The following is a 21081-nucleotide window of genomic DNA, read 5'->3' as shown; positions in this document are numbered from 1 at the left end:
GTATTTTGAGCCGTCTTTAAATTAGTATTCTTGGCATAATTTTGCACTTCCTTTTATTGAATGTTAAGTGCGATAAATAGAAAAATCTGAAATTTGTCATTAGAATTTATAAAAAAAACAAAAAAAATTAGATATATGGATAGAACCGTGCAACGGCATTTTGGAATTTTTTTTTTTTTTTTTTTTGGGTGTTCTACCTTTTTGTTACTACTATTACAGTTAAAACAATTTATGGGTCCCTGAGTCGAGACCCTGTCCTTTTCGTTAACTACATCCCTCTTTTGTATGACCCTGAATACAGAAGATAAAAGAAAAAGTTATGGTTATGTAATATCAACGTTGAAATTAATCTTCGTTGAATATCTTACTCTTCTTCCTAATTCCTCGTATTTAATTTTATTTGTGACTTTTTTTTGGCAGTTTTATCGGTTTTAATTTTCTGAGTTAAACTTCTTAATGCGTTCTTAAACCGCTCAGTTTGCACCATCATCCCTATTAAAAGTTATTTATGTTGCAACTTTAATCTTTCATGTGTTATATTTTAGATTCATTAACCCACTTCTTGGCCCGAAAGTAGGTTTCAGTATAGAAACCACAAACGTAGCCAACAACCCAATTTTAGAATTTCGTTGCCTGGTTGGTGGTGGATCTGTACTTTCAACTCAACCAAAAAAATAAGCTAAAAAACTTATTTCACGTGTATCCAATGTATTTACACACATTAGAATCTTAACTTTATCAGTATTTAAAAAAAAAGTCCCCCTTTTTAGATATTTAAGTGAAAAGAAAAAAAAAAAAAATAAAGAAGGCCGGGAAAAGCGGTACTGCAAATGAGGTGCAATAATTCATGGTTCTTCCCCCCCCCCCCTTCCACCACAGGGATCATCAATGTAACCTTTTCGTCAAAATGTCGAATGAAAATCATGCTTTTAAAACCGCATTTGTAGAAATTCCATTTTTAATGGAGTCATTTTAGTTAGTCTCATACTTTTATTATAAAGCAGCCATACATTTATTCCTTTCATAAAATAAAACTATTCTTAATACAACCTGCTTTACTTCAACAGCACCCGCTTTGCCAAAAAACAAAGTAACAGTATGTTTAAACTCGTTGGCAACATTGTAACACCCTTGGCTTTTTACCAGGGCTCCAGCTTCAGCTTCTTCCATACCAGAAATACCTTATTAAGGATATTTTTGGTATCAATATTCTTGAAAGGAAAAAGCCCATTCATTGAGAAGCGCCGATACAAGTCTGGAATAACGTAAAACTCTCATTTTGCTTTGATTTTTATATAATCAGACATATGCAGACCTAATGAGTCAAAAAAAAAAAAAACAACCGTCGATTACACTCCCAGAGGGAAATAAATGCACAATTATCATAGAGGAATGCGTTGTATACGTGAACAAGTTCCCGATATCGAGGATTGCAGAACTGCAATAACCTTGAGTGGGTCAGACACGTGGGCAGCTTCACTTTCCACGAAATCCACAGGTAACACCCAAGTTCTTAGAACTACGAGTAATGTGCTTCAATTGATCGAATGACTTGGGTAGGTCATCTTTCTTTAACAGTTCATTCGAGATGTGATAATTTTCTGGATGACAAAATTATCCCTAAATATACTTCGTAATATTCTAATTGCGTATGTAAAATATTCGAAAAGTTTTCAAAAGTCTGTCAGTCGAGTATAATAATGGATTTATTCCATTATTATACTCGACTGACAGATTATTATATTCATAGTTTAGAATAGTTCTCAAACCCTTTGGAGATTACTGCATTTCCGCCGCATCATAAGATGGTTCGACTTAGGAGGATAGTCGGTGTGTGTACGTATTAATAAAAAGAACAATAAATCACATTTTATTGTGTGTAGTTTTTTTTACTTTCTTCTTATTTTTGTATAAATGGAAAATGAAATTTGTTTTATTGGAATATTTATTATTTTCTCCCCTAATCCCACATTTCCATTGGACTTTAGTTTTTACAAAAAGCCATACTTTTCCAGAAACTTATCCCTCGCTGTTGGCGAAGGATTATTGTATGTATACCAATTAAATATAGGTGATGCGGCGCGTTAACACTGGTCTGATATATTCCCAATACTGGCGTATTAACAGATGTTCAATAGTTGACACCCAGACATTTCAGCTGGAATAAATCATTTGCATTTACACAGTTACCTGTATATTTTTAAATCACTCAAATACTCTGGCAGAGAATAATCCTCAAATGTTCACTGAATTTGCGCTTGATTTGAATGCTATAAACTTCCTGGTAAATTTTTCATGATAACCACTAACACTCAAGTTCGATGACTCAGAGATCAAAACTTTTTCAAGGATGACAATAGGATGCAAATTCACCCAGATCGAAATGCACTGTTCGTCGTTGAAATAGCCTCTACGGATTTACCTGAAAATATGCATATTCACTATGATATATGAATGTAAACGATTAGCATCTCAAGCTGAATGCAGCAGCAGAAAAAAAAAAAAATGTGAACGAATAATGTACAGTCATTAGCATGCGTAATGACAGATCATATGCAGCTGATGGACATGGAAGTTGAAATGTTAAAAGCTAAATGATCAATACAGCAAATGGACATTCTTGTGGGTCTTGATACTCGAATACTTAGACTGTTGGACGTTTTCAACAATAGGTACACGAAAGTACTCTGCCAGAGCTCTGGTGGCATCATCAGAAAAACCATAACAGGAGGATTAACGAACGCTGACTTAAGGAAGGAGCGCAGAACTGTTGGACCAGACAAATTTCCAATGTTCATCCTTAAGATAAGTAGCCCATTTATAATAGATCTATTACTGCACATCTATCAGGAAATCATTAGGTCAGGAGCTTTCCCGCAAGCCTGGAAAAATTACATTGTAACTCCAATACCAAAGATTAAACACCCAAAATTGGCTAAGGATTACAGACCAATTTCTGTTAGTTGCACCCTACAGAAGGTATTCGAAAAAGCACTTCTTCCCACCATCAATCAACACTGCTTCAGCCATAGACCACCACATTTGCACTCAGTTATTTCGGGTAGATCAACAATAACAAACTTGCTGGAAACCCTTTTTCGCGTGCAGAAAGCACTAAATGAGAAAAAGCAAATTGATATTATTTTTTTGGATATCTCCGCAGCCTACGACAACGTCTCAATTCCAGCGCTCATTGCGATTTTAAAGAATTATTTTAATGTAAGAGGAAATTTGTTAACTATAATAACCAGCCTGCTAGAGCATAGAAAACTTATTGTTAAGCACCAAAAGCTACAATCTTGCTTTACCATCTCGCAAGGAGTGCCACAAGGGGGAGTTCTTTCGGCTACTCTCTTCGCGGCCGCCCTGGAGCCGTTTCTTGCACGGTACTGCAATTTTATAACATATGCTGACGATGTAAAATTCTTCATCACTTCCAAAGACCATGACTCAGCAGAAGGTATTTGTCAGATGGCAAATAGCACAATCCGAGAATTTGAGAGCTACCTGGATTGCATCGGGCTCCGTATTAATGCACAGAAGTCTGCCCAAATGACCATAACTTACAAGCAGAATAAAAATGACATCTCGATCTCTGTGAACGGGACTAGTGTGGAAAAAGTGCACTCTCACCTGGACCTGGGTCTTAAGTGGGATGACAGACTCACCTTTGCTCAACACTTCGCCCATATGAAGACAAAAATATTCGCCGCTTTATGGGCTACTAGACAGGAACTGGTAGGAATTAGGGATCCTCAACTAGCGACCAAGTACATTTTAATGTGTGTCCTGCCAATTGCAAGCCTCGCAAATCTGGTCTTCAGCTCCAGATTCACATTATAAGTCCGTCCTTGGGATCGAGTACTGGTTCTTGCGATGGCTTAACAGAGTTGCTGGCCACCCTTTTACTATCTCAAGGGCCATTCTCTACTCAAACCTTAACATCACACCCTGGATGCAGCGGACAATTAACAGGAACATACACACTCTCGCACAAATGCTCACAGGCAGAGTAGATGCTCCAGTCCTGGATAATATTCTAGTTAAACCGCGTGCCACTGCTAGACGTTGCGGAGAACTAAATAATCCACTGCGTTCAGTCCTGAACAATCTTAGTAACCTACAAAGATTCTTCCCATCAAATGCAGCGAAAATATTTAACTCTCTGCACATAGATGCCGAAAAACTGTGTGAGGATGCAACATACCGGAAAGAGATCTTCCAGGATTCGTACAGACTTACCGAAATATGAATCGGATGCAAAGTACTAAAGAATTGTGAAGAAAATTGAAGCCTTCTGCTTTAGGAACAATAATAATTTGTTGACTGGAAAAATATACCTTCTGTAACAGTTATGTAAATATGTAAGTTATAGATGGAATTATTAGTGAATTGTAAGTATATGAGTTGTATAATGTATGTACAGAATCATTAATGTGTAAATACCGTACATATTAAACATAGAATGTGTATATAATATTTCGGGACGAGACTACGTGTTCAGTATATGTAACCCACTGCACGTAGTATCTCGTATCCTGATATGTACTTAGCACCCTCCTGGCACTTTGCCGTCCCGGGGTGGTTTCCTTATGGAAATAAACGGATGATAATAATAATAAAAGAAAGGCAAAAGCACTTGTCTTTGAACTGCTTCAGTGTAAACTCTTGTATTCAGAATGCCATCAGTAACGAATAGAAATGAACATATATTGCAACTTGATAGCTTCCCATACCATAGTCGGCGCCTCCGTAGCCAGGTGGGAAGGAGCAGTTGTGCGTGCACACGCTTCTTGATTAGACCGGGGTTCGAGCCCGTCACCACCAAATGCGGAAAGGGCAGGGAATGACCACCGCATATTCCCGGAGCAATATGGCCTTAGTTGCTAATGCTCCCAAAAAACCAAACAACAACAACTCATACCATAATTCGGTGTGCCACTCCCTGATGCTTGCTGGATTATCTCTGTCAATGGAATTAATCATCTATTCCTGTGCTTTGAACACAGTGCTTGACACTTGATTTGGGCTTTGTTTTATTGTAGATATAAATCTGTATAACAGGGGGGGGTTGGTACCTCCTGGCACGATAATAAATTTATTATCCCTTATCTTATCCCTAAGTACCACTGCAAACGCTGACGATGTTGGAATAGCGTGAGAGAGAAAAAAAAAAAAAACATCAAACCAGTCATGCACAGAGATGAGCATTGCACAGTCCTGCTCTATTAGGCGTAACTATGGCGTTTAACTACTTGACTTGCTATACTCTGTATATATCACAGAAGATTCTCAAGATCTTGAGGGTAATTTCTTTTGATTCCCCTTAATAAGAGACCAGGATTCTCTCGCCAAATTGTGGGAGGGCAAACTCTTAACTAGACAAGCAAGGCGTGTGTTACTTAGAATAACAGGACTCAAAGTGAAAACAAAACATGAAAGTTATTACATACGTATACAACATAATATACAATTGAATTAGAAAGCATACAGTCCTAATATACAAAGTCTACTCAGAGATACCTTGCATATATTATTCTAATTAGTTTCCATTTACTAGTTATTCTGATTTGACAATTATATAAAAAACACCTGATTCATTCTACTTTCCTTATTCCCCAACTAACTCATAACACTTGTACATTCACTATACCTATTTCACTTACTCCTGTATACAATACTGTTTCATTCATCATTCAGCTCTGTGTTCTCACATCCGTTACAATATACTTGTAGACCAATCTTCAGTATTCTAAAGTCCCTACTTGTTATTAATCACTCAGATAAACCAACAAATCTTCATCAATAAAAAACACTATATTCAGAGTTGCTCATATAATTTCTATCATTTAAAACATATTCAGAATCCCTCTTTATAAACTTTACTATCCTTCTAACACAGCTATTTGTACATCAATTTCATCTATTACTCATTCCCTCGTTTCCCTTGCATTATACACTAACCCTTTTATACACTTACACTTTACTTTCTACCCCCTTTTCATTAATTACCCTACTATTTCACTAACAGTCCTTGTTAACTTAGTGTACTTAATATATCGCTCACCTACTTCAATCCTTTTTCTTCTTCTCCAGGTAGGTTTTTCGCTTAGGCTCTCCAAGCTATCTTCTAAGGCTTTCCTTCATTTGCTTTCTCCTGAATCTGCTTCAAATAATTTTCCGGAACTCTTGACTGCTTAGGTCTGGCATCCTTTCTCCTGCTTTGAATACACAACTCCTCCTTTACTATGGATCATTCAGATGTACCTTTCTCCAAGGGGTCGTTACCTCTCCTGGTTCACTTAACTGTCTTTCATAATCTTTTTGCTTATCATCCTTAGCCTTCCCGTTACTTTCTACTCTTAAACTATTTTCCCCCTTGCTGTCTAGGGGCCCTTTTTGCACTCCCTACATTTCTGCACTGCCCGACTTGCTTTCTCACTGTGCGTCTCCACGATTTCCCCTTTAGCCACACTCCCTCTTACTCTTGCCACTTGTGTTCTCTCACACTCACGACCCCAACTTTTTCTTCGTCGTTTAACCTTCCTTCCCCAGGACTCTCCACCAATCCCAGGAATTCACCTAATCGTTCCCTCTTTTCTATTCTTTAAAAAACTTACCATAACGATTTTCCCCGTGTGCACACCAAGCCATTTTCTTGTTTAGTTCTCAGCACAATCCTTTCATGTCTACCGTCCGTCGTCAACCAGGATTTTCGTTTTTTCCCATTTCAAAGCCGCCACAGTGACCTGGTCTTTTTCGACCCAAACGCTAGCCCATCGGGACTTGTGTCTAGCTGCCGCATAGATCAAAAGTGTCTTAATCACCTGCATATCACCGACCCATTGTTCTGTTTCCAGTAACCCTTTTCCGCTTGTTCACTAATGACCACTCCTTCCCTAGTATGGGGCGGCTGTTTTTGTTTACTCGCCGTTCACCCCCTTTTCCCACGGATCTACATTTATATGTTACTTTCTCTTCCATTTGACTGTAATTCAGCTTGCACATCTATAATCGCTTATTTTCTAAATCTATTATTCCTCTCATATATGCTTCTCTTTCAAATGTCAAAATTCCTTTCCATATCAAAGATTAAATTATTCCCAAATTACAAAATTTTCCCATAACCTCTAAATATCTATATTTGTAAGACTGACATCTTACACTACAAATATAGAAATCGTTGAGTCTTTTTTCAATGCACACTGACACTATACTATAATTAGAATTAATATCATTTGGGTAGTAAGCCATGATTCGATTAGAAATGAACTTTAGAAAAGTGTCTAAACCATGCAGAAACGAAAGGCACACGCAATAAAAACTTGGTTCCAAAAAGTGACACCAGGGTCGCTTGGCACTGCATTGGGTAGTATGCAAAGTCATGACACGATTGGTGATACGTCCCGGATACCATAAAGGTAGATACGACCACAGTAACAAGCAAATGTCAGCGCAGATTAAAGATCGTATTTTGTTGTTAGAAAATTCCATCCCTGCGCAAACAGTGATGGATTGGTTACTCGTGTAAATGCATGCAGTACAGAAACAGCTTATTGTAAGCACATTTCTGAGATTCGTAATTAACAACTGTGCTAGGGTTAAAGTAATGCATTAAAAATGATAAGTGGGGAATAAGTTCCGTTCATTGACTAACAAGCTTTTCTGTGTGTTTATTCTTGCAAAACGGCAGCGACTGAAGTGAGTACTTTCACCTCAAAACACTGCGATAAATACAGGGATGCTGCTTTGCAGGAGTAAATATGCTGAGATTTCCACACTCAAGAGATAAATGATTTCCAATATGATAGGCGAGCATTTTATGTGGGCTAAACGAAATAAAAAGACAGCAGTGAGAAATTGAAAAACAATTTAATAATAGTATTGATGTTTTCAACTAATGGATTTAAAACGAGTCTCAAATTATATATTTATATTGCGTGTCAATAAATAGGAAGTATATTGACATGCAACGTATACGTATGTCTATCGTCCTTTGCCATACTAGAACATAACAATTAGTTTGCTCCATGGTAACGGAGCTGTTAAACTAGTTCAAATAATAGCAGATTTATGCAGAGCCTTCATGCTACAGAATGTTCATCCGTAAACTCAAGATAGAGGTTTGCAGACCGTCGAAATTGTTATAAGAATCTTCAAGGGACAAAGAAAATTAAATACTGTTCAACCTAAATATTATGACCATTCCTTTGTTTTAGCAATTGGCCCTTATCCCCACCTCGTGAGACATGTGTTGCGTCGAGAAATGCCGATAAATGTGATACTGCACCTTCATGGGATGTAGTCCGTACGAAGTACTTGATCGACATAGACAAGGAACATGATCTAACGAACTTCGAAAAAGGATTATTATCCGATAACGGTTGAAGGGTGACATTATTACGGAAACTGCGAATCTTGTGGGCTGTTCGCGAAGTGCTGTAGTCAAGGTGTTCCAAGAGTGGAAGGGTAAAGTGTTCATTGTCTAACGGCCCCAGGGGTTCCCCCATCTCCGTGTTGTGTATTCTGTTTGTGAAACACAGAACACTGAAGGTCAGATTTTAAAAAGTGTAAGGTTTATATTGTGAAGTGTCATGTTGTGTTGTTCATCTGACTTTTTAGCCGTTGGACCCCTAGTGGACCCCCCCGTTGCCCCACACTTAGCCCCGAGGAGATAGGTTAGGCACAGAGGGATTGCATTAGAAGTAAGTACTCTGGCAGGCCCTGCCACCTAATTTCCTAAGATTTCAGTGGCAAGGGCCTAAAAAAAATTTAAAAAAAAAAGCGCATATTCAGCTAGAGTAGGGGTGAAAACTGAAGGGGAGGGGAAACAGAAGTATGGAGATGATAGGTAAGCAACCCCAGAAAGGTCAGTGGGGACTGGCCCCACCAGGAGAAAAGGGGTGGCAGGGAGGGGGAGGAGAGAGAGAAACCGTCCTCTCCCTACCAGAGCAGAGGGGTTTAAAGTGAATCGAGTTAGGGCACCCGGTTCAGAATGCCAGGTGGCCAAGAATAGCAGTTGACATCTAGTGGCACGCCGGTGGCGTTGTCAGTCTTCATCTAGGAGATTGTCTTATTGGTCACATCCGTGAGAGTCAAGTCCAGTAGCATATGAACCTTTTGCCTTTTGTAGGTTGTCTTAATTCGTGGGTTGTCTCTAATCAGAGGTTTTGGAACATTCCGGTGGTGGTTCCTGGGTAAGTTAGTATCTTTGGAGCATGTACGGTAGTTCACACCAATGATGGTAATGCTGGTCAAGTTTTGCTGCCTTGTTCCCGTACCATAGCGGGAAGAGCAGAAGTCGCCGGACCAATGCGGGATCCAGTACCTCATCGATAGTCGTTGTGATTTTAGGCCATCCCGCCTTGTGCCAATATATAGAGAGAAAGTGGTGGATGGGTTAATCAGGGGACGCTCAGGTGTTTCCAAGAACACGATCCAACAAATTCCTCGTCCGTATGGGCTGCTGGAGTAGGTGCCCCGTTCAAGGTACTCATGCTTACTTACTCCCATCCATACCTTTTTCGATGTAGTATGTTTCCTGCTATATGTATGCCATCCGGGAAGATGCCACAGGTGTGTTCCGGCAGGATGTTGTGCCCTATCACTTTGTTGGCATTGTTCGAGAGTGGTTACACGAACACGAAGTGACTTTCAGGTGCTTGCTACCTTGGCCGCTAAATTCGCTGGATATGAATCCCTAAAAACATCTCAGGAATGGCGTGGATCAGCGACCCACGAAATTCCAGAGATGTTTCCAAATCTTCAGATCGCAGATTTGGATCCTTCACCACAGACTATCGCAGTACTGGCAACATGGTACAACAATTTCTGCAAACTTGAGAGGCTTTATAGAGTCCATGTGGTGGCAAGGGGAGGACATCCCACTATTAAGTAGATTTTTTTTTTTTTTTTACTAAACAGTGAATATTTGGCTGAATTGAATAATGAAACTATTTTCATTGTTATTTATTAATATCCTAATAGGGACGGTTCATATAATATTTAATTATGCAGGGGAAGAAGATGTGTCAAGTTTCTAGATAGTTTCGTTTTAAGGTTGAGTATCTTCTACAAGTGACATTGGTGGGGAAAAAAGCCGAAGAAAAAAATCGCTAAATTACACTGCACTTCATCTCACTGATATCACGTTCATTTGAAATGTCATGCGGTCTGTTGTACAAAATGTGAATGAAAAGGATATTTCAAGCCTTGCATAACAGTGACAAAACTGCTCACTGTTCTCAGATTGGGGTACAATCACCACGTGCTCCCTCGGTGATACACAACAAGCAAACAGTACTTCTTTTCGAAATGCTAGTACTTTTTAGTATTTTAAATCCTATGGTTGGACATTGTTAGAAGCAAAAAATTGCATAGCAAACAAAAGTTTAAATGTTTTTAAAATGTTACATGAAACAAGAGAAAGGTTGTTCTCTTGATAGTAACAGTTTTGATATTTGGCAGATTTTTGTTATTCCCTGTAAATATCATTCAAAAGGGACTGCTGTCGCTGTAGCGTGTCGTTACTAAATTATAGACCACTGCACGAAACAGAACAACAAAAATATCAAAATTCAACTAATGCCAATGTGATGACATTGCATGAAATTCAATAATTAGAATTATATAAAATAGTGGGAGCTGCCTTGTATGGTAGAGGGGCATATCGTTGCCAAAGGAACCTATTAGTAAATATGCCCATTCAATATAATACTTTAAAAATAAAGCGAAAGTGCGTAAAGAGAAATTAGACTATACGAAATATTTAAGTAGTCGTACAAAGTATAAACTCACAGGATTATTGCAATTATTTTTAGCTTAGTTAAAATATATAAATATCAAGTTATAATCTGACTAGTATTACGCCCTTTTTTTTTCCCCTAGAGAAGGAAAAAACATTCCATCAGAAATTGGAGAAATATCTTATAATACCTGTTCTGTAAATTAAATCCCAATTGGAGAGGTGGGGGTGGATTCTCCAATAATTGGTCTATCGCTACATCTTTTGGTGTGTACATACCAGCCAGTTTATTGAGTCAGTTACAAAGACAAATCCGCACAAACTAATTCCCGTGGGATAATAAACTTATTTTGAAATTTGGGACAGTAGTACGGAACTGAGACAACAGGGATAGATCACCACCCAGAACGAAAAAGTCAAGAACATTGTGAGAAATATGAATGCACTACTATTTATTTAATTCTTTTTACAAATTGTATTATTTTGACAATCAGCTTAAAAATAGCTTACTATTAACAACCACGCAGATTTGTTACGAGCTAGAAAGACAAAGAATTGAGATAGGTAATAGAGGATTAAAAGTATCGATTGTATAAACAAACCCGAAAATTTCCCCCTACTCCGCCACGAACATTGCAAAGTCGACCTTTTGAAGCGCTAAAACATACTAAAATTTTAAGATTAGTTTATAAGCAGAATATAAAATCCTAAACTTGAATTAAAGGCATGTGCCTTAAATTCAATGGAATTCATCGGGAGTTTTTGTTTTCCTGTTTACTTTTCAAGTTCTCGAAAGTAAACCAAATATCAATTTAAGTTCTTGAAAAGTAAACTTTCGAGATTTCAATTTCTCATAGCAAATGCATTTCCATATTGAGGTATTGCTTACAGACAACCAGTCTGTAGTTGTTGTTTACAGTAGTAAACATAAATTGGTTTCTGGTTTACTAGGCCTGACGGTATGGTCAGGAGCGAGAGCGCAGTAGAACACGCTCTTTGATTGATCCAAATCAGCTAAATATAAACCAATTTAATGCGAATCTTACTGTAATAGAACACTGCGCAGCGCAATGATGGCTGTTAAAGGGGGGGGGGGGGCGATTTCGACTTATGCGACGAATATGATTAAGCAATAATTTTCAGTGCAAAATACAGAAGTCAACTTATATGCCGGAATATACGGTAATCAGATTGAAAGCAATAATAATGAAGATTATCATCAACAGTACTTTTTGGTCAAGTGGATTCGAACCGGTCAACTGAAACACGTGTACTAGACTAGCACTGTGACATTGATCACTCTTGTACATTAGGCCATCTTTATCAAAACAAAAAATAAAAGCTCATTTCAGCAGTGCACGGAATTCACTTACTCCCCACAGCACTCATTGCTAAACTACTTATCCAAAATTTAATGCCTGTAATTCTGGTGATGTCTGATTTTACTAGTGGATTTTTCCAAAAAGTTTGGGTAAATTCCGATATGTAAGCTGTGTACGACTCCGATTGAGCAAAAATTCGTTTAGTATAATAATTTCCAGGAGTACATCCCTTATGTTAAAGGGGTGTGATTGCACTGAGATGGGGATCAATTACTGAGGATACTACCTCATGTCTTAGATGGCACGATGTAGAATTGGGCCTACTTTAAAAATATGATATTATTAATGATATGATTTTATGAAACCTTACTTTTACGGAAACTGATTGTAATAATAATAATATCATAGTAGTCTAGGAAGCATTATCAGTCAAAAGGAACGCTACGATGTGGTAAAAGCTGCCATTATTCCTTGAACAAGTCGCAGATCATCTAATTCAGCATTTCCAAAACAGTAGACGCGTCTTCCTTTGTTAGTTCCATAGGGCGCAGTTGTGGGAAGCCACTGGTGGCGTCTTACCCTCAACGCTATGACTATGTTAGTTCTATAGGTTATTAGGAGAGTGCGATCTCTTATAATAACAGTTCACTAATTCTTATTAACTGAACCTTTCTGTCGCAATTTTTTAAAATAAAGTGCAGTTTTATATTTAAATATGCTGTTATGAATTAAACGCTTACGAAATTATTTTATACTTCTAAAAAAAAAAAAAATTATGCGCACAATACCTGTAAACAAGGTTCTGAATTAAATTTTCTGCTGCTTAAAAATTAATTTAGAAGATATAAAATACAAGTCTGAACCGCTGAGTTTTTTTTTTTTTTTTCTCTATATTATTCTAAAGTTTCGTATAAAGCTACAATATTCCCTTTTCTAAATATCTTTAAAATGAAACAAAGGCATTATTATTTAAAATTATCATAATATTTAGTTATTATGTTGTAATATTAACTTGATAAAATCTCTGATGCCATTGTTATCTGACGTCACTGCATTTGAACGTACACAAAGAAAAAAAAAAAATTGTGCTCTTAATTCTATTATCCATGTATATATTTTACCCCCAGGTTAACTATTATGTGTTCTATTAAGAATAGCTATTAATGATTCCTTAAAAGCGAGCAGCCGTAACTAATAGATTATTGATGCCTACGTAATATATTTTTCTCTTACAAAGCGGGGAAGGTTGGCGTGCACCTAAATGGTATAAAGAGATGCTTCGGATGGACGGTCGATAGTGAGTCAGTGTTTAAAGCAGACAGTGATTCTACCATTGAATTATCGCTACAATATTGAGAAATGTTTTGGAATGAATTAATCAATATACATTCCGAAATATTAGTCTATTTTAGTGGCAGAAATATGCGCTTTAAATTATAAAAAAAAAATTTACTGCATTAATATTTAAAGGAGAAAAATGATAACCGCCTCCGCAACTGTGTTCAACATCTATGAAACAAAGCAGATGTGTTCTCGGAAGATCACTTTAGATACTCTTAAATTTCTGAATTTAATAAATGCTAATTTTGCATTATAAATTTAATGGAGGCTAATGACAACAGTACCTTGTGAATGTTCGTTCTCTTGTCATCCTTGCCGCAGTTACACTTTACATGATCATGTAGCAGCCACTGCTGATGTTGAGTTCTTGTCCTCCCACTGCAAGGTGAAAGCGAGTAGTCTTCTACTGTCGACTACAGCTAGATATGACGCTCAGCCAATCAGCGCCATCTAACGTCAAAGGTATGTACTGTGAGTCAGCTTTGACTATTCATAGCATCTGTCATTTTCGGTTGTTATTTAGAATAGCGGACAAAGATGTAGAGGCACGTGTTGCACACAGGTGCACTGTTATGACGACAAAGGGTTCAGATGACAGACGTAGATGGCAGGGATTTAGTGAGCGAATGTGGACTGTCTCCAAATAAAATAACACAATACTGCAGCATGGTAAAAACAAAAACGCACAGGTACGCACAATTACAAGGAAGGAATATATACATTAAAAAAAAAGAACGGATATTTTTGGAATAGGTGCTGTGGCAACTAAGGCCAGGAGGTATATAGAATCTTTAAATGAAGTTTTTTATCCCTGTTTGGAGGGATGAAAAACAGTGGACAAATAAAGGTGAAACGCTAACTGTGAAGGAAACGTGATACGAGATCATCAGGTTTAGTTTCTTTGTCCAAAGTCGATGATCCCATCATGCTACAGTCCCGCTACGTTAGTAATTTTCCATTTCTACAGTTTTAATAACAGAATGGGATAGGTCAGCTTTCCTGTATTAAAAATATCGCAAAGTGGAGCCAATTGGTTAAACTTTATACAGGATGTTTCATAATATGTGGGCCGTACTTTGAAGGTCGATTGAGGACCTAAAAACAATGGAAATAAGTTCATATAAACTGTGTCCGATTGTGAACGTTTACAGGGCTATGGCTGTTTGAATTTAAACATTTTTTTTTTTTAATGGTAAAATATAATAAAAAAAATAATAATAAATAAGAATAATCGAGCATGTATGTGGTGGGAATAAACATTCTGCTAGGAATATTCCTCGCATCTTTTAAAACTCCATAGCCATGTTTTACACCTCAAACAACCATAGCTCCGTAGTCGTTCAGAATCGGACACTAAAAACTTTTAATCATTGTTTTAAATTAATCCTAAAGTTACAACCATACTGTATACAGGATTGGCGTGAAAACTATATATACAGTATAGTTATTTCTTCTTTTAAGATTACATGATTCCATTTTAAAATGCTGTTATTCTCATTCTATATTTCGTATTGGCGTTCTCGTACATTTTCTAGTTAATTAGATGGATGACTTGCATGCTTGTTCCGTCTTCGTAGATCAGTGGAGACGTCAAAGTCTTGCAGCAGCAACACAGTTTTTCGCTCAAGACTATTTTGTTATCATGAAAGAAGAGGGAAAACGTGGTGTTAGATGTTAATGTGAATGGAATCTTAATTAGTTATCTATATCTTTATTAAATCTTCATGTCCTTCCATTATAAACAATGCTCTGACTCATGTTTTATTATAATCTGTTTTGACGTTAGCTTAATGATACAATGTTGGAGGAAAAGTAATTTTACACCAGCGGTTTTCAAACCTTAAGTGAACTTCCAAAAAATAAAATAATAAAAGTTAACTCAATTGGAGAACTAGTTAAATACTTAAATGAGGGACTTACAATATGATCTTACTGGAACTTCCATTTCTGATACAATATATTAATTCAGTAAAACTAAGTGTGTGTGTGTGTGTGGTCCAAAGCAACTAAGAACTATGATTATGAAACATCAATGTACTGTGTTCTGTAAATTGCATTCTGTGGTCAATTTGCTGGTTTAAAAGCACGAGTTTCCTGGAGAGGGAAATATATCAACTCAGCCATGTTTCAAATAAAGCCCATAAAAATTCCTCGCATCATTGAAAGGATTCCAACCTAGGCCTTTTCCGCCCGGTGTGGGGAAGTCTATGATTACATTCACTGTGCTTTCCTCGAGGATATCAAACCTAGGTTATTACACGGAAGTGGCGGAGCTGCAATTAATCATCTCCGTTCTATCCCACTGATCAAATATTTGATGTACACTCGATCTGATTCGATTGCCAATAACAGCGGTTCGTCTCCAACCCCCAATTACGGGAAAAGCGATATCCAACAGTGCCACACAACCAAAATGTAAATCTTTTTTCTTCTTCCTTTCTCAAATCTCTAAAGCTCTTGAAAAAAATTCAAACAGTCTCTAAGTACGCACTGTATACTGTATTTCTGTCCTCCCCCTACAGAAACATTGCCTTGGGGACCATACTAACCACAAAGAATTAAACGCATCAAAAGCTTCCTCGTATCTATCTCCAACCACAAACTAATCCTTTTGGAAATCAGTCTTCTGCGAAAAGAAAACCCCCAAGCTATACCAAAAGCACTTTAAGGTTAGGAGGAACTATAACCCAAAACGGCTGTCAGTATAACCAAATTTCATTTTGAACATTTTCCCAAGAATGCCCTGAAAGATTCAAAGACCACTTTCAGGATTATTGGATCGTCTTAATCGCGCACTTGCGGGTATCACTTTTATTCTATTGTTTCGAAATGCTTGGGTTCATATCCTGTTTCGATCGAAATAAGATATGAATAAACTTAATTTTTATCTCACGGAAATATCGGTTTTTTTCGTCCAGCAAAACAGATAAACCAATCGAAGAATACATTCAATTTCAGGAACGTTTAAGTTCTTCGGACTTTCACTAAACCCTCAAATCATCTTGACGATACCCAGGGTAATAGAAACATTATCATTATTTACTGCCATTGCTGTTGAAATGTAACGCACAATACACATTTCCACTAAGTGCATTTGTTGAATTTTTGGTAGTGATAAATTCCAGCCTAACATTTGAAAACCGCATTCAGTTTGCAAATTCGAAGGTTGTGAAAAGCATTGTGGAGAATTAAAATGGACCTGTGCAAAATACACAAGGAGACTATCATCAAGTTTATTAACCCCCTTTATGCTGTTCTGTGTTATGCTGCAGAAATCTGGACAGTGCGCCGCACAGTTCTCTCAAAAAAAAAATTGTTGCAGTTTTGGGTATTATTCGTACCTATTATACACAACCGCAAAAATTTCACGTCACAAAAACTTTGCCTACACGCCAGCAATTCACTTAACACAAATCGAAAGGTAAAGTCTTATTCAACTTCTGGTATGCCAGAATGGGTAGTCTCAATACATGGGACATTGTATCAAAAGAAAAAAAAAAATAGCAAGAGATCACATGAACAATCCATCGCATTGCTTGAAATCTCAGCTTACTAAAGAGACATTTTGTTGACAGTGAATAAACTTAATTGCTAAGGTGCACAGTATAATATCTGTAGCGCATGCGTATCGTTGATACCTACCGAAAATTATACTTGTGACTTTGTCACAATGTTTTTGCGTAGTCCGGATCCGGAAAAGCATTTTTGTTTGTAAATGAAAAGAGTTTCAGGGGAGAAAGAACCATGCTACCCTCGCCTGAGACCGAATTCAACCACGTTGTGAAAAAGACCCATAAAAATTCCTAGCGTAGTTAACGAGATTCGAAGCATGTCTTTTTCTCCCAGTGGGGAGGGACGGTGATTATAACACGTGTGCTACCCATAAAGGCCCGCCGGCTTGAATTCCATCAATGAGGTGAGAAATTTTTATGGGCTTTTTTCACAACATGGCTGAGAACGTTTCAGGCGAAGGTTTTCATGATTTTTTTCTCCCGGAAACGCGAATTTTCGCCCAGCAAACAGCAAATCGACCACAGGATACACGCAACAACTTAAGAAACATAATATATATGGTGCAATATGGTCTAAGTCGCTGATTCGCCTAAAAACCCTATAATAACAACTTCCTACTAAATCTGTGTAATTATTTCTTGCACTACTTGGACAAGGAATTCATAGAATTAGGGTGAGGAAAATGATCTAATAAAATTCAAAGAAGAATGTCAGTCACTTGTAAAATTTTACGAATAAGACCCAAAGAAACTATACGTAATAGTTAGATAGTATATGATGTCGCCACTATGTGCAAACTCATGGAACTGATAAAGATCTGTATACTGTACTCCGATATAGTATCAACTAGCACAGAATATGTTTATTTCCTTTTTAAATCTGGCACACAAACTCTTGGCAATATTTCAGAAATCCTCGTAACATAGATCGACGACACATGTAAAGGAAGTGCGAGAAATAAATACTGAAAAGGAATTAATATAAGCCGGTTAATGGTCTCGTGAAAAATTATTCGGAAGTAATAGCGATTAAAGTACAAAAGTTCCTGGAGTATTTTGTGTAGGCTGGTCGTATGCGTTTACTGACTGGTAAAATTTGTATTTGACTAACAGAATCATATAGCAGGTAGAAGTGGCTACGATTATGATATAAGTTTTTGTTTTAAATTATTTTCAGTATTTTTTTCGGTATTGCTTTAAAAGTTCTAAGAGTATTCTTAAATCGCTATGGGTAAAATTTAGTTATTCAGCTTAAACCAAATGCAGGTCACCATGAAATGCCAGAAGGGTGCATTAAAAATTTAACTGTATTAAATAAAATGATATATCAAAAACAACACATCTGAAAAACTAAAGCCACATCATAACTAATTAACCAGATGCTGTGCAGAAAAGGCTTGGGACATAAATTATATTTGTTGATGATTTGTTGATTTATGTGGGATGAAGGTACAGGAAGAGGCAGAAAGCAAAGAGATATCATTTAAAGTTTGTTGATACTAAGATTAACGCAATGAGAATGACAAGGAAGAATTCATATCTTTATTGGGGGATAGAAGAAGAGGACAGCTTCGGATATTTAGGAAGTATGGTAAAAAAAGAAGGAAGAATTGATAAGGAGATAAATAGGACAGATCAAGGAAGAAAGTTTTATAACTTTGTAAAAGATCTATTTTGGAGAAAGGAGATACCTGAGAAGTGCACGACTGGTACTCTATAGAGCGTGTTATGTACCAATAATACCCAATGGATCAGAGTCGTGGGTAATGCGGGAAAAGGATATAAGAATGGAAGAAATTATTTCCATATATTCTTTCTTGCAAGAAATACAAGAAAGAATATATGGAAATAAAATTTCTGAGAGGTGTGTGTGTGGAAAGACTAGAAGAAATACAATAAGGAACGCGGCCATTACGAAGAAATGGAAGAAGAACAAGAAGGAGAACGATCACGGACTTCCAACGAGGATGCTAGAAATGGAGGTTAAAGACTACGAGGAAGGCCCAGAAGAAGATGGAGGGAGGAGATGAAGAGAGTTGTGGAAAGAGGAGGAATTAGCTGGGAATAGCTGGAAGACATGGGAAAATAGAGAAAACCGGTTTCCTATCAATCCGGCAAGAAGCTGGAATGACGAATAAGTAAGTAATAAAATTTAACAAAACAAAAGAACGAAAACAGTTATGTTAATACCCTCTCTAGCTCAAAATAAACTCATAAATAAGAACTACCTTTCACTTTTCTTCATGCTAACCTTAGAACTGGAGGTATTTGTACCTTTCTTCAAAAATTTTCTGCACGCGATCACTGAAGATCTAATTTAGGTCGACATGCAGCTGATTGAAGAGGACAACCGAATTAAATGGGAACATGTTTTTAAGACAATCAAGTTAAGTGATTTTTAGCACGAAACTGAGAAGCGAGTTTTGACCCGGAGTCTTTGCGATACTTGATTTCTTCAATAATAAAGAAGCGTCGGGAAAATCCAGTCAGCGTGTGAGTATCCTGGCCAATTTTTTTTCTTTTTCTGATCTGAGAAGGAAAATATCATCAGAGAAGAGAACGTCACGTTGATGAAGTTTTAAGCGAGCATTTTTACTCTTGTTAAGTTCTCTAAGGATGTAATATTGGTTCCCAGGAATTGAATATACCAAATATAGTGCAATTTAGTTCGCTAGGAATACTTTGTTTTGATGTACAGTAAACATTAAATTGATGCGAAATTTACGTATGTCAATACTGAAAATTAACAATAACTTATTTCTACTGCACTGTATTACCTAAATGTTGGTTTATTCAAATTTTATGATATTGTAATTGTTATAATGAAAGTATGTTTTCAAAACGATAATTTCCGTACAATTTTTACTTCTGTAGCATGTATTTTTTTCATTTCGTTTATTAATTATTGATTTTAAACATTATTTCATCAGCGATTTTTGTCAGTAAAAAATCCAAATGGTTTGATTTCAATGATTAATGAAACACCTTAACATATTCGGAAAATGAAAATCTTTTGTTAACATTTCAATCTCAATGAGATAGTGTTTTATTTATTGTCACTAAAACTTTAAATTCCCCAGGGCATAAATTCAATTACGAATAACTACTGTGGCAAATTGCTTCCCAAACATAGATTATCAGCTACCTTTTCACTGATAGTTCAGGGAGACAAAGGTTAAAAACGATCTGTGATAAGTGAAAATTATTATCTTTAATCAGAAAGAGGAATCTCTCTCTCACATACACACACATAGAGAGGAGATATTAATACCTTCCCAATAGTAATTTTGTCAGTTATAATGACAAGATTTTAATCATAACTTAACTTATTCCAATATGTTTCCACTATAAGTATGGCAGATATCTTTCATGCAAGTAACAGAATCACGGTATATTAAATTGTGAGTATTCTTTGCTTTAAGGAAGTAAGAAATGCAAATCCATCAAGTTGACTATCTCAAGTTTTATACAGTGATTTATTTCAGTTGTAGTCTATTGTTCTTTTCAAACGTATATTTCCATCAACTGTTGTGAACTACAAAATACAAAATTATGTATAACTTGCTTACACTGTTTAATTTGAAACACAACACATTTGTAAACAATATTTTTATTTTGGAGTGGGGGTAGAGGAAACAAATTTCATAGCTAGCAGTCACGAAGTTACAAATGCAATAGTTTCAAAATTTCTTTGCTAGCAAATCAGATTTTAGGCGAGTTTACAAATGCGTATAGTGCAATATTGTTTTCACCATGTCTGTCCATCCGCATATAACAACTCGACTCCCTGTTAATAGATTTATGAAAATGAACATTCGGCTCTTTTAGAGAGAGATTTGTTGAGCAACACACACCTCTGGAAAGAACTGTTTAATTCCAAAGCTTACATGTCAGGTAGATACCAGTTAACAGGTCACGTAGTGTTCGCAGTTCGCTGAGAACATTACCTGATCTGTTAACTGGAAAGCATTTCAACTGTTTTAATTGTAAATAACTAATAATATATATATTTTTTTTGTTTCGATGGACATCAACATCATATTTATTGAACATACTGTAACGTACTTTTAATTATTTTCTTCTAGATTTTTATAAAAATTAAAATCGAACACGTACCTCAGATAGTGGTATGTTGTCAACACTTTCTTAATGCGCTTTACTT

The 21081-nt window shown here is 36.6% G+C and overlaps 1 protein-coding gene across 1 annotated transcript in view; it reads right to left on the bottom strand.

Moving 5' to 3' along the window:
- Positions 1-13798, bottom strand: part of LOC150091274 (organic cation transporter protein-like) — a 212738-nt gene extending 198940 nt beyond the window's left edge. Inside the window, exon 1 of the mRNA XM_090383043.1 lies at positions 13692-13798. The gene's annotated coding sequence lies outside the window, so the exon portion shown is untranslated. The remainder of the gene's footprint in view (positions 1-13691) is intronic.
- Between the last annotated feature and the right edge of the window lie 7283 nt (positions 13799-21081).

The sequence above is a fragment of the Mastigoproctus giganteus genome, chromosome 1 (genome assembly GCF_048544385.1).
Source record: "Mastigoproctus giganteus isolate SK-2022 chromosome 1, ASM4854438v1, whole genome shotgun sequence".
NCBI lineage: Eukaryota > Metazoa > Arthropoda > Arachnida > Uropygi > Thelyphonidae > Mastigoproctus > Mastigoproctus giganteus.
The sequence above is the reverse complement of the archived record's forward strand: the minus strand, read 5'-3'. Positions and strand labels throughout refer to the sequence as shown.